Source organism: Triturus cristatus, chromosome 8 (genome assembly GCF_964204655.1).
Source record: "Triturus cristatus chromosome 8, aTriCri1.1, whole genome shotgun sequence".
Lineage (NCBI taxonomy): Eukaryota > Metazoa > Chordata > Amphibia > Caudata > Salamandridae > Triturus > Triturus cristatus.
Genome location: NC_140591.1, coordinates 370866110 through 370880968, shown reverse-complemented (window position 1 = coordinate 370880968; position 14859 = coordinate 370866110). Strand labels below are relative to the sequence as shown.

At 46.5% G+C, this 14859-nt stretch overlaps 1 protein-coding gene across 3 annotated transcripts in view; it reads right to left on the bottom strand.

Annotated features, from left to right (window-relative positions):
• The window catches only part of SERTM1 (serine rich and transmembrane domain containing 1), a 352071-nt gene that overhangs the window by 150930 nt on the left and 186282 nt on the right, over positions 1-14859 (bottom strand). The gene's annotated exons all lie outside the window — the stretch shown is intronic.

Sequence of the window (14859 nt, the reverse complement as noted above, 5' to 3'; positions counted from 1 at the left end):
CTTATGTCTGGATGCAGTCTCCCTTGACACATCTTGGGCAAGAAATGTATTGTAACCCATCCAGGATAAGTGTTTCTTTGATCTTGCAGAATTGAGGACCTTAAGGAGATCAAGATGTTAAAGCTAAAAAGGGATAACTCCTCTTGGTTTAAAAGCTAGAGACCGTTTCCCAGAACCCAGTCTATGTGCCCTTTGAATATTGAGTTTTGTAGAGGCTGGCAAATCTGGTAGCTTTGGAAGAAATTATCACAAAAAGGAAAGCAGGTCTGTGTCTTTGGAGGCTTCTGGTAGACCATAGATCCTTAAGTTGTTTCTTCTATTCCTCTGCCTCATTTTATCAAATAGAATTTCTTGTTGCATAGAGTCAATTCTAGCTGTGAAGTCCTGAAGATCACTAATGCGTTGCTCCGCTTTCGAAATTCGTTTGTCAAGAAAGGACAATTTGCCATAAAAAATCTGGAGCTTGTCTTCCAATTTGGGGGCAGAGATGATGAATTTCGTCAAGTAAAATCTCCATAGAAATAGAAGAGGATGCTTTATCCAATGAAGGACATGTGGCGGTGAGGAGGGCAGAATAAACTTTTTGTAGTAAGGAAGCACCAGGTAGTGGTCTCAGAGTGCCAGTGCTCGTGGAGAAAAAGCCTCACGTCTCTGAAGAATACTTGACACATCACTCCGACCTGCATTTCCCATGAATCTACTGAACTCTCATGTTGCCTGGAAATAGTCACATATATTTTGAAGTTGTCTTATATAAGTTTTCCCATGGTCCTCAAAAAACAAACTACTAGCGAAGTACAGTAGTGAAAACCTACTTGTGATGCATTTCCCTTAACATTGCTATTTTGGCTATCTGGTAGTTTTTCTTACTGCTTTACTGGCCAATCCATTTCTTAGCTTTAATCATGTGTGGTTCACCCCTTTTACAGGTCATGCATTAGATTTCATTCAGTCTGTGTGCATTATCTTAGGCACAGATGCAAATCTAAAGTTTGCAATATTATCACCCACATAATTTCTTGTTAAGTAATGGAGTGTAACTAGGTTATACCGCTTATGCTTTCTGATGTAAATATAATCTTCCTCAAGATATTCTTTCAAAATCACCATAGCAAATAAATTCTATCATCTAATCCACAGATAAATATCGGTAAGGGTCTTTCAAAAGGGTAAGATGTTTTTCACGTGGAATATGAGACACCATCACCCTTCAACTGTGGCATCGGAGGATGGCGTGCTTTCTTGCTTCACCGAATGCTGTAGGCTTCCCCAGAGTCTGTAGGGTGTCTAAAAGCCACCACAAAGGATGGTGCAATCCCACACATCATCCAACAGCCTCTAACCCATCAGAACTCCCTCAAAGGCTGGAGTAGGGATCCACAATCAAAAACACATTCTGGATAGCCAAGGCCACAGAGAAGACTATGGCACAAATGCCACGCTACAGATGGGCTCACGTTGCAAAAGTGCCAGAGCCCTCCTTTGCCATGGTAATCGGCAGACAGCACTAGGTCTGCTCAAGTCTACCACCCACCAAGAGGCTTAAAAGCCCACCCTCATGGGTAGAGAACATTCTGAAAATCTCAAAGGCAATTATAATATGTGTCATGATTCAGAACTACAAACATTGAAATTATGTTATATTCTTCTCAACATGCTTTGTAGCAGGAAGCCCTCAACTCTTCAATATATTTTATTAGGTGTGGCTGTCACCTTGAGTGGCACTTGCGTCATTGATATGCCAAACTCTTTTGGATACATAGTAAGTGCAGGCGCACTTGGTAGAATTAAAGGCTTAGTGACTGGTTGAACAACAAATGAATGCTTCTGAAAGTTTCTGAAGAGTATGATAACTATTTTGCTACACATCGAATGCTATCAATGGGGCATTAGTATAAAGAAATTCATTTTTCACAGAAACCATTTGAGTCGTACAATAGTTTACTTGAATGTCAAGTGTTCCAGTGAACCTCTTCTCGTTTGCTTTTTCTATTGCAGTAATTCTTTGCATGTAACCAATCAGAAGTGAACGTTGGCCAGGAAAAAAAGTTATATTGATACTTAAGACAATTTAGTATTCAGAAAGCGGCACACAGAAAACATTTTGTAGCAGCATACCACAAGGAAGTCAAATTGTCAGCATGGAGGGGATTCTTTTTTAATGGTCTATCCATATGTTCATGAACATAGCTCCAACCTGTTGCATGAAATATGTGACACATTCAGATAGTTCTGTATATTCACCAAACACAACTTTGCATTCTTTGACTTGAGTTTTTTTCCCCATTATAGGTATTGGCTTAAATGCCCAGGAATCATTATGTTGCTGCCTAAAACTCCAGGCCAGCCTGAAGGCTTCACATATGAGCTGGTAGGTGTCACTTGTAGCTATGGTAGCATGAATAACTGACTGTTTGTGAGTTAAGCTTGTCTTTACAAGGATGCCTAAGCATAAATGACATTTATCTCCGGCGCCAACATTCACAGAGTGTCCTGATCTAGGCACATCACTCAAATGCCTTAAAAGAGAGGTTAGGCACTTGTTTTCCAAGTGGGCATGAGTGACGTTTTGGACCAGATTTAATTATTAGCAGAATGAGTAGTCACCATTGGCCTGGCGGAGGACTTTATGCCTGCCTGGCTGAAACTACTCCGCCCACCAAATTTTTCAAAGACTGCCTAGTAGGAGGTCATTTATAAAGGCAGTGGCAGGATCTGCCTTTATGCATTTTTCTGTCTGTTACAGGGCTGCATCAGAATGATGAAGTCCTGTAACAAAAAACATTTTTTAAATTTTTTCAAAAAGAAAATCCCCGTTCCTTACCACCAGGCTTTTCCTGGTGGTAAGAAATAGTAAAAAATGACTACATGTCGGCACATCCAAACCGAATGTGTGGACATGTAGTAATTTCTCCTATGGCATTTGCTCCCCAGGGCCATTGGAGAGGGTTTAATCTCCACCGTGATTAACCTGAAGGTCTGACTGCATCTAAATGTGGTGGGTCGACTGCATTCTTGGTGGTGAAGATACTCCATCACCGTTGCAACAGTGTTCTCACTGCCAAGAGTTAAATCGGGCCCTTAATCTGGTCTTGATATTTGTTCATTACTTAATAGTATTTATAGTCAAGCTTATTTCCTTCTGGAAAAATGCTAATTCATACCAAAATTTAAGAAAGGCTAGGATGTAAATTTCATGCTTGACAAGGGATAACCTAAGAATGTTCTGACATGAGCTTGCACTCACTCTCCACGCTTGGAATGTGGCCCCATTCGATGTCACAATGCGCCTTTTGCTGCAAGTGATCCCGTGCCCTCACAATGCAGACAGAATCATGCCTCTGAATTGCACATCATTCAGTGCTCCTCTTATGCTTTCATCGATTTTTTAAAAGAGTCAATTGTATAGCTCATAATATATTATGGCTATAGCCCTGCTGACATTTCTTTTATGACTCCTTCACGTCTCATCTAATCTACATTTAAAAGCATGAGGTCTTGCATTGAACGGTTGTTAAATGGTAGCGGCAGTTTCAGTCGGTATCCTTTCAAGTAATTGCCCGGCGGTAATCGCCTCTCATACCACTCGATAATTTACCAATAAAAGAGGCAGGCGCCGGAGACTGGAAGGCAGGAAACAAAGTTTTATTCCGTCGGAGCAGAACACATCAGATCAGACAGCAAGGTATCGTCACGAGGTGCTCTAACTGCATCTCTGAGACCTCGTCTCTTATACACTGGTTTATTGCTTTATTACACATAGTACATTCTTGAGATTCCCTTGATGTGCGGGGGAATATCCCCTGAAGCCCCGGTTCAGATCCGTTCCCACACATAGATACAGTAGAAGTTCCCACCCCACCCACAGTAGGAGATGGCTATTGCGCAGCAGGGTATTCCGCCAATTCCTGGGGGTGTGTGCGACCGGTCCGGTCTCAGGGAGTAGGGGATTTTGATCTACTGTAATCCCTTTGATGCGGGGTGTTTCCCTTACAGTAGGGGCAATAAACTGCATCCGCAGGGCTAGGTGATGGCCTGGGACCAGTTCGGACAATGGGGCGCAGAGGAAGGGGGTTATCAAAGGAGAGGCATGACCATGTATGGGATGTCGGTCGGATGTGGTTCCGTAGCAGGGTCGCGCAGAAGGAGAGGGTTTATGGCCTGTATGAGAGAGCGGGGGTGGCCGGCGCGCGGGGGATGCTTGCAGCGCCAAGGGGACCGCGCTGGCGATTGACAATGAGTGGGGAGAGAGTGGGGTGCCTAAAATGGCAGCCGTGCGTTCGCTGTGCGTGGTGCTGGGGAGGGGCAAGATGGCGCAGATAATGTTCAGTTTGCAAGCTAAATTTCCACAGTCCTCCCTTTTAACATATCTCGCCAGCTTGTCCGGCCAATATTCACCTTTGTTAGCCTTTCAGTTACAGTATCGTCAATGTTCGTCACACATTTTAAAGATACAGAGTCGTTAGGGTAGGCAGGAGTAATCTGACACATTTGTACATTGTCTCATACAGTTTGATAAAGTAGGCGAGGAGGAAGTGCATTCAAAGTTGCAGTATAGTCGTGTACATGGCTGGTGTTGTATGAATGTTACTATACAAAGTTACATTTTCTTAACTTCTCAGTGTACAGTCGGAAGTGATTGATGCAACATCATGAAAACTTGATAAGAAGATAGTTAATATAATAAGGTGGTTGGGAGAGGATTTTCAACTTTGACATGGGTTCTTCTTTCCAGTGTCCTTGTTTTATAAAGAGCTATCACTGGTAAGCTCTCATTGTTGTTCTTCTTTCGTTGGCACTGTTGAGCACCGGCGGTGGAACTAAGGTCCAGCTCAAATCCGATTTCTTCACGTGGCAGGGTGTGACCACTCACTGTTCTTTGATCACAGTCCTGTTCCTTAACACAGTTCACCACAGGTACTTTTGAGATAGGGTGCCGGCCTTTTGTTCCTCGGTAGTAGGTCAAAGTCATAGTCCAAATGAAAGAGGAAGAGAGAATGGGGTGGCATGGGATCGGATCAAAAATGCGGACCAAGGAGAGCAGAATCTTTTCAGCACTGAGCCCATCAGTCGGGCCCGACGGGTTGAGACTTCAGGCACGCTGGTCAGTGAGCAGGGGCCTCGATGTAGCCCTTCGCGCTCATTGTTCTGATAATGGTGTCTCGTCTCACACCCTTGTTGCTTCGTCGCTTCCCCCTTGGTCGATGTCATAGATGCTTTATGATCCGCAGCCAGACTGTGCGTCACGTCCGACCCCTCTCTTCCGATGGCTGCAGGTTATCCTTGAATAGGTTATAAGAAACGAAAGTCTTAGAGATCTTGGCAGGGAAGACATTTACATACTTCATTCTCTCTCCCAACCACTGAGTAGTTGCGGAAATGCTCTTATCTGTTATTACATGATTGGTGTCTATTAACTCTGATGTTAATGTGCGTGTTACTAATCTATTAATTACTGCTGTGGTGCAGGGTTCTGTGGGTGTCCCTGTCCATCGTCTGGCCTTCTAGGTGTCGGTTTCTGCGCCTTATAATACAAGGTTTGGTAATACCCGTAAGTGCGAGGTGCTACTGTCATGCGTTCATGAGTATCCTTTTCATACAGTAGGTGACCCTTTATCAGTTTAAAACAGGGCCATCAGCTGTTTCGTTCGGGATACTCTGAGACGGCTAGTATAGGGCTGGAGTTATCTCTGGGAGAACAGGGTGCTTTAGACATTCTATTTCGGGCTAATTGGTCAGGGGTAATTCTGGGTGGTGGAGATGGTGTCCTTTAAGAACAAAAACCACTGACATATAGTCCCCGTGTTGAGGGTCAGATTGGGAGACATCAGTCGTCTTACCTGTCCTTTCCTTCTCAGCCGATTAGGCTTAACGTTCGCAGAAAGGAGAGGTAGTAACGTGGTAAAGTATGGTCGTTTTTGTTTCTGTCAATTTTGTTCGAACACCACCGTGTTCGGGCCAATTATACACTTACCAAAGAGCTGTATGTCGTTAATTTATTCAAGAAGAAAGAGGACAAGAAAGAGCCTTTTGCGAGGGAGGTGGGGGAGAGAGTGAGAGAGAGAGAGAGAGAGAGAGAGAGAGAGAGAGAGAGAGAGAGAGAGAGAGAGAGAGAGAGAGAGATGGGTAAGATAATAGGCCACTTGGTGCACATACAACATGGAGTAGCATGGGTCTGTTCCATGTAAGAAAACACAAGCGGGGAAAAGACATAAATTCGGTGGTCACGCACACACAAATGCCGGATAGGGTGTGACAGTACATGCATCAAGACGGGGACTCAGGGCTGCGTTGAGCACGGGGACCTCTCCTTTCCTGTCCTCTATTCCTATGCAATGCTGCGTACCTTTAGTATTTTGTAGTTTATCTTATGGGTTGTCTGACCCTTTATTCTCCTCCCTTTGATCGGTGGACGAGCACTTCAATCATACAATGACGCTCTCTTCAAGTGACCCAAACATGAAATGCATACACATTCATATCGTATAATCGTAGTACACACGCACAATCATATCATACAGTTTTTCATGTTCCCAATGATGGTCTGTAATTTTTCGCACTATCTCGCAACATTTGTCTATGTTTTCCCTGATATTGAACTTGGTGCGGTCCGTGTCCACTCCACTTATCAGTCGGAACTTCGTCGTGACCTATAGAGGGGAAAATAAGAGGGGAGGGGAGGTGCAGTATTCAAAATACCCCAGCGCGCGCAGACACGAAAGGTTCTACCTACCATGTACCAGGCTAGCCGCAGGGGTGGGTAATACCACGGACCTATTATTCTTTAGTTCGAGGCAAAGATGCTCTAGTTCATTCATCTCCTAAATTCGCGTTCCCTGGTCGTGCATGTATTTCTCAATTGGTCGTGTATTATGGTGCAGGATACCATACCTTGCGTGCGACATATACCTTAAGTTATAGTTCATTATTGATTTGACAATTCTTGGAAAAAGGGCAGGCGTGATGGGTACAAATTCCGTTAAACAAAAAGATTTTTAGGCAAATTGTGTCTGTATTATCTGTATGCTTTCGCTTAGGAGTAACAATCATTTATTTAAAAGAAAAACCTTCAACAACCTAGATGATTAGTCATGACACTGATTTCGTAATTCCTTTTTAAGAAGCCCTTTATTTAAAACAATGTCAGTATGGAAGTACGGGCCTACAGCCGCCATAGACCGGCCACGGTGTGAGAGGCGTCGAGCAACATGAGCAACACTGGATTAACATAAAAATCGGTTCCCCCCTTTTTCCCACCATCATGTGTGAAAGCATCGCATACATATATATATATCTCTTTTTTAACACAAATGTCACGTGACTGGAACGCCACAAGGAGTTGTAGGCCACTCCTACATCAGCGCCATCTTGGGGCGGGGTCGGGTCAGTGCACAGTCTAAGTCTTTCCATGAATTAGCTGTTGAACCAGAATTCCTTTCGGTAGTTCGAGAACTTTCGTTAGCGTCAACTTTGCGTCAGCATGGCGTCACTGCAACCTTGTAGCAATGCCATGGTTCGTTCTTAGGGCGGGGCAGCAGGCGGGTTCTTCCGCCGACGCTCTACTTTCTCACTGCACCAAGCGGAGGCAAGGCGGCTGCCGCCCGGGGGCAAAAGAGCAATGGCGGTGGTTTTGTCCTTACCGGAAGTCCGCAGGAGTCGAATGTCAAATGACTCCAACCAATCCTGCAAGGCTGAGGGGAGCGTTCTGTCAAGGGTGGGGCCCATGCCCTAGCAAACAAGCTTTCGAGTCCAGAATTGTCTCACGGTGGGCCAGGCCTGGAACCGGAGGGGTCAACCGCCGGAGTTCAATGGCAGCAGTAGCAGCAGCTCTTCGGTACGGCTATCGGAGAGGGGCCAACAGCAGCTACAGCGGCAGTTCAGATGGTATTGCCACCGGAGTGGTTCCAGTAGCAGCGACAACAGCAGTTCGGATGGTATCACCATCGGAGTGGGCCCCTACTTACTTGGCTGCGGGGGCCCACTCCCCGCGTCGGGTGCTAGCGGCAGTCTTGGTGAACCCTGTGCCTGGGTGGTTGCCTGGCGGTCGCGTGCAGGGGTGCCGGCTCAGCCGAACGGCGAATGAAGTGGCAGGACGCAACTCAGCTGGCTGACGTGTGAAAGATGCGGTTGGGGTGCCCTCGTCTGCTGGCGAGCCTCCACCTGGGGAGGTGGGGGAGGCCCGTCCGCGTCGCCTCCCCCCGCCAGGGCACCCTCCATTATTGAAGGAAGAAGTAAATGGGAAGATCCGCACGGCGTGCCAGGGTGAAATTCAGCAGGCCGATGAAAAAGATGGCTGGGTGCAGCTTAGCTGGCCGGCGAATTAAAGATGGTTGGGGTGCCTGGCAAGCCTCCACCTGGGGAGGTGGGGGAGGTCCGTCCGCGTCGCCTCCCCCCGCCAGGGCACCAGCCCTCCGGCGCTTCGTATAGCCTCCGGCCTATTCGCACAATCGCCCGCCACTGATGTCAAGGGATTTTTGCATGGCTTTTATAGCCCAAAATCAACTAAAAAGGACCGCCCAAAACAGGCCAATGTTGCAACTTCGAGGAAGGAGAGGCGAGGACGGTGTCACGTGGACGTAAATGCTTTGGGATGCAGGTCGCAGCAGACTGTCATGTAAATAGTTGTTTAAAACATGTTCTAACCTGTTCAGTTTGCCGGAATGTTGTTATACTTATAATTTATTAAAAATGTTTGACCATACTATTTTGCTGGAGCGTTGTACGTATCAGCGATCTGGTTAGCGTATTCGGAAAAAAATGGCGTTGCTCGATTGCACGTGATCCTAATCAAGTGTGGTGACGTTGATGGTGGGTATCAACAAACTTCCGGTTGTGTCTATTGGGGTCCCTATTTTTGTTCAGTTCCAAAAGGACCGGGCACTGGGATTTCCAGTGTCCGAACCCTCTACAGAACGCACATTGATTCCCATCTAAGTCTATCCGTCCGTTGTAGGGTGTAGGTGTATGGTCTCTAGGGGGTAGTTTTCTTGGGGCGGTTGGTTGGTAATTCTCTTTTGGGGGTTCCCTTCCTATGGTCACCCCTTGCAACTGTGCTATCATCACCCTCTCCTTTAATTCCTTTTTCTTCTTCTCTGACGCCCTATCGTTCTCGTTCTTCTGGTTTTTGTAGTATTGGGCCATCTGGAGAATTGCTGCGGGTTTGGAGGCTGCCCAACTGCTCTCGCTGGTCTGTAGCTTCTGGGAAACTTCTTGAGACAGACCCTTTACATAATTCTGGACAAAGAGGTGGTGTCCGGTTGCGGTGGTCATGTCTTGGCCACTGTAATCGGAAAACACAGTCTCGAATCGGGAGAAGTATTCAGACACATCTTCCTGGGGTTTCTGACGGCAAGCCGTCACTATCGACCAGTCTACCTTTCTTTCTGGGATTAGAGTCTTCAGCTTTTGTACAATCTTGTCTGGGAGCTCTAAGATGGCTTTCGGGGGTTTCTGTCCTGGTTCTCGCTGTTTATCTATGGTATCGAGTTGTACCCAGGTATATCCGAACGGCTCAGCGTGGTCAACTTTCCGGATTTGTTTCCACACATCAGCCGGCAGGCATAGCCCAAAGAACAAGTCGATATCTGCTAACGTCATTATCGTTGAGCCTAAGGCTGTACCCAATTCCGTGTAGAAGGCAGTCGGGTTCTTTCTTAAGTCGGGTAGAGTCTTTCTAAAAGTCAAAATATCTTGCCGGTCCCATGGCTGATAGACCCAGTTATATACAACCCTTCCCTTCGCATCTGGGCTGTTGATGTCGTCGTGTGTTCCCTGACCCCGTGGGGGAACCCAGTAGGGGGCAGCTTCTTTAATGGGCATCATGGCATCGGCCCTTCCTCCCTGGGGCTTGGTTGCTATGGGGGTTTCTGTTTTGGTGGTCTGTCCATGTTCTTTAAGGTGTCGGTAGACCTCGAGTGTACGAGTGAAGAGGTTCGCTACATCGCCCTCTCTTTCTTCCCCAATGTCTACCTTCCTATATAGGGCCGCTAAGCCTTCGGGACCCTTATCGTGGTACCTATCCTCATATGCGTTCAGGGCGTGATAACAGAGCCGTACGACGAAGTGTCGTCTGCGTCCGTCGGCATACGAGTTATACACGTCTGTTATATACTCCTCACTTTCTTTTCGCTCCACCAGCGTCCCTACTATCTTGTCAATTCCTGCTCGTTCATCCTTAGTTAATCGATTCATTCTGGTGGACTCTTTCTTTCCTATCTCATGGTCGTCTAGCGTTGTAGTCGATGTTAGATTCGGCACAAGAGGCTCAGCCGGCGCGGAGGCCGTGAGGGCCGAGGCCCCTGTACTGCTTTCGCTCGTGTTCGGGGGTTGTGGGTGTTGCACTATTGATTGGGAGGGTGCATACGGAGGGGGCATGTAAATGATCGGGGGACCTAACAGTAATTCGTCATTCGTTCGCTGCTTGGAGGACAACTCAGGGTAGAGCAGAGAAGGGGTCCTAACAGCGTACTGGCCTGAGGTTTCGGGCTCCTGTCTTAGTTTAGTTTCCCTTCTCTCCTTTATGTCTTCTTCTAACTTTCTAGCGGCAAGGTGAGCTGCCTTTCGTAATTCCTTTTCTGCTTTTACTTCTTCCCTCTTTTTCCGTTGCGTCGCTTCTTTGCGCCACATGCCAATACTGTCAAGCATAGTAGGCGTCGTCTTATTGCTACGCAGAGCTACTTCTAGTGCTTCCATCTTGCGGTCGTCGAAGGATCCCATCAGTGGCCACTGACTTTCGGGGTCCTTCTTGGTATATTTATGCCACAGCTTGCTATAGGCTACGGCGACTAGTCCATATTTAGTGAACATGTCCTTATTAGGGGTGCCTTCCAGTGGAGCCGGGTGGTTCACCTCTAATAAGCGGTCCGGGCAGAACCAACTACCAATCAGTGGGGAGAAGATAGGCATGACGGGTTTCAACGGGGACAAAAGTCAGCACTACCTATCTTTTCACTGCTTGCAAAGACTAGACAGAATATCTCTATTCTTCGTTATTTGTAAGCAGAGAATACCTCCAAAGAACCAATATCGAACAACTAGTGTTCGGACAATCAATCAATCAATCAATGGGGAGATAAAGATAGGCACGACGGGTTTCAACGGGGACAAAAGTCTGCGTTACCTACCCTTCACTATTTGCAAAGACTAGACAGAATATTCCTATTCTACGTTATTTGCAAACAGAGAATATCTCAAAAAGCACTATTCTTCAAAACAATCAATGTTCGGACAATCAATCAATGGGGAGATAAAGATAGGCACGACGGGTTTCAACGGGGACAAAAGTCTGCGTTACCTACCCTTCACTATCTGCAAAGGGAGAGAGAGAGAGTATTTCTACTCCTCCCCGTTTGTAGACAGCGAATATCTCAAAAAAGAGCAATCAATGAGCAATACTAGAATTTCCAAAGCTTCAAACAATCAATCAATTATTTCTCAATTTGTCGTGTATCACGACCTTACCCGGACCGCGTGGACAGTTTCTCGTCTTCCGCCTCCAGCGCCCGATCGTCCTCTACTCTCCGTATTTGCCGCGGCACTCCTGATGGTTCCCAGTCAGGACCGTAGATCACTCGAGAGAGGTCTGCTCGGAACCAGTGAAGTTCGGATGATCGGCTGCCAGACGAGGGTCTATTGGGCAGGAGCTCTCCCGATCGTTGCAGTCGTTCACTCTGTCGTCGGGACCTCTCCCACTGGATCCACGTGTCGCTGATGGGCCCCACGTTTGGGACGCCAATTGTTAAATGGTAGCGGCAGTTTCAGTCGGTATCCTTTCAAGTAATTGCCCGGCGGTAATCGCCTCTCATACCACTCGATAATTTACCAATAAAAGAGGCAGGCGCCGGAGACTGGAAGGCAGGAAACAAAGTTTTATTCCGTCGGAGCAGAACACATCAGATCAGACAGCAAGGTATCGTCACGAGGTGCTCTAACTGCATCTCTGAGACCTCGTCTCTTATACACTGGTTTATTGCTTTATTACACATAGTACATTCTTGAGATTCCCTTGATGTGCGGGGGAATATCCCCTGAAGCCCCGGTTCAGATCCGTTCCCACACATAGATACAGTAGAAGTTCCCACCCCACCCACAGTAGGAGATGGCTATTGCGCAGCAGGGTATTCCGCCAATTCCTGGGGGTGTGTGCGACCGGTCCGGTCTCAGGGAGTAGGGGCTTTTGATCTACTGTAATCCCTTTGATGCGGGGTGTTTCCCTTACAGTAGGGGCAATAAACTGCATCCGCAGGGCTAGGTGATGGCCTGGGACCAGTTCGGACAATGGGGCGCAGAGGAAGGGGGTTATCAAAGGAGAGGCATGACCATGTATGGGATGTCGGTTGGATGTGGTTCCGTAGCAGGGTCGCGCTGAAGGAGAGGGTTTATGGCCTGTATGAGAGAGCGGGGGTGGCCGGCGCGCGGGGGATGCTTGCAGCGCCAAGGGGACCGCGCTGGCGATTGACAATGAGTGGGGAGAGAGTGGGGTGCCTAAAATGGCAGCCGTGCGTTCGCTGTGCGTGGTGCTGGGGAGGGGCAAGATGGCGCAGATAATGTTCAGTTTGCAAGCTAAATTTCCACACGGTGACCTGCGGAATACTCCACCAAAGCTGTCATGTTAAACTGGTGTAAGACAAGGATGTGTTCTCTCCCCAACTTTTCCGCCTACTCTTGGTGATCTCGTCTATGCAGAGGACCTGTTGCTGGACAATCAAACTACAGCTAGACTCCAACACATCTTAAGTGTCTTAGCACAGAGAAACTCACTGAAAATAAGTAAGCGTAAAAGACAGATTATGACTTTTGATCAGACTACTTTTTCAGGTCTCTTGGCCCTTGAGTGAAGTGTCCTTAACCAAGTGAAAATATATAAGTATTTAGAAATTATATTCCACATAGAACTTAAATTGAGAAGATATAGTGTAGTAAAGAAACACAAAGCTCATTCTTCGACTGTTGCATTACACATTTGGTGTTTATTGCACTAAAACATTAATAGATGTGTATCCTTCAAAACTAACTCCAGTTTCAAGGCATGGTGACGTGGTCTGGCTCACAAATTTAAGAAAACTGATTGAGTAGAGTGTTCACTACTACAACAGATTGTGGGACTAATACTATGAAAATTAGAAATATTTACATGAATTTTGGTAGTTGCATTGTGTCTTACTCTTATGAGTCTGTTTACCATTAAGAGCATCATTCTTATTTACCTGAGATTAAACATCTATAAAGAGACAGTAACTATAGTACGAGGCCCAACTAAATTGCACTTAGCACTTTGGGTAAAATGGCTTGTTTTGAAACTAAGCCCCGAATTCTAGGATCTAAGTAACACAAAACTGATTTTCGAATGGAAACTAGAGGGACTAATAACGAGATTGTCGGAGAAGCTATGATGTCTTATTTTGTTCAAGAGCCATTCTAAGATGTTATAACATATACTGTGAATACTATATGGGTGGTTTGAATATCACACAATATCATATTATAAAACATAAGATTAAAAGCCAAACATTATTGTGCGTAAGATTTAATAATCTTCCAGTGCTTGCTGTAATCAGATAATGGATTGGTCTTTCTTATCCTATGCCGACGACACCCAGCTCCTCTTCTCATGTATGAGAGGTGGAGACTTTAATGGGGAGAGCATTCGGGATTGCCTTGGGGCTGTTTTTCAATGGTTCCAACGGAACAGCCTCAAGTGCAATTCCGATAAATCGGAGGTTCTCTTCTTTGGGTGCGACACAGAGCCAGACTGGCAGGCCTGGTGGCCGATTAATATGTTTCCCCCGTCTTGCTCCTCCCAAGTAGCCAAGAACTTGGGGGTCAAGATGGATAAGGGGTTAACATTGAAATCCCAGATCCTGGGGGTGTCGTGCATCTGCTTCGGCATCCTTAGGATGCTGCGGAGATTCCTTCCCCTGCTGTCGGAGGAGCATAGGAAGCTGACAGTGCAGGCTTTGATCGGGTCCAGGTTGGATTATTCGAACATTCTTTACCTGGGGCTGCCGGAGTATTTGCTGCAGCGGCTCCAAGTGGTGCAGAACGCTGCTGCGAGAGCTATCTTCGGATTAAATAGATGGGCCAGTGTATCGGGCCTGTTGAAAATTTTGCATTGGCTCCCGATCCGGAAACGGATTGTTTTTAAGGCTTTGACTCTGGCCTATAAAGCTCTCCACGCGGTGGGATCAAAGTACCTTCAAAAGAGACTGGTCTTCTATCATCCGACCCGGTCTTTGAGGTCGGAATCCCTGTTTTTGGCGGTTGTTCCGCGTGTGAAGAGAGCTCGTCTGGGTGGCCGCTCTTTTGGACTACTGGCGCCACAGTTGTGGAACTCTCTGCCACTCACTCTGCGGGGAGCTACCAGCCTACTAGCGTTTAGGAAAGGCCTTAAAACCTGTCTGTTCACCCAGTAGCCTGTTTTTTCTTGCATGTATTTGTCTGGCATTCGGTCTTTTTTTCTTCTTCTAACGTTGTTATGTTATTATGTTGCAGCACTCCTTCTCCTAAAGCGCCGGGACACTCTTTTTGAGTAGCCGTGCGCTATACAAAAGAATAAATAACATAACATAACATAACATTAGAGTCAAGGCCTTAGCAAACGTTGTACAGCCTGTTAAGAGTGTGGTGAGGGGAGTACAGTCCGTCAGGTTGTCAAAGGACACAATCTCTGCCACCCTGAAAGACTACCCGTAGCCAGATTTACAGATGACTGCCGCCCCTACAGTCATCCCTAGACATTGAAGGGAACTACTGCCGCAGCAGTTCCTTACAATGAACTAAAAGTTTGGTGGATCGCCACTGTTATTTTTGAAAGCTGCCCCTAAAACTTAGAATTTGTATTGTTTTTCAAAAACAAACTCT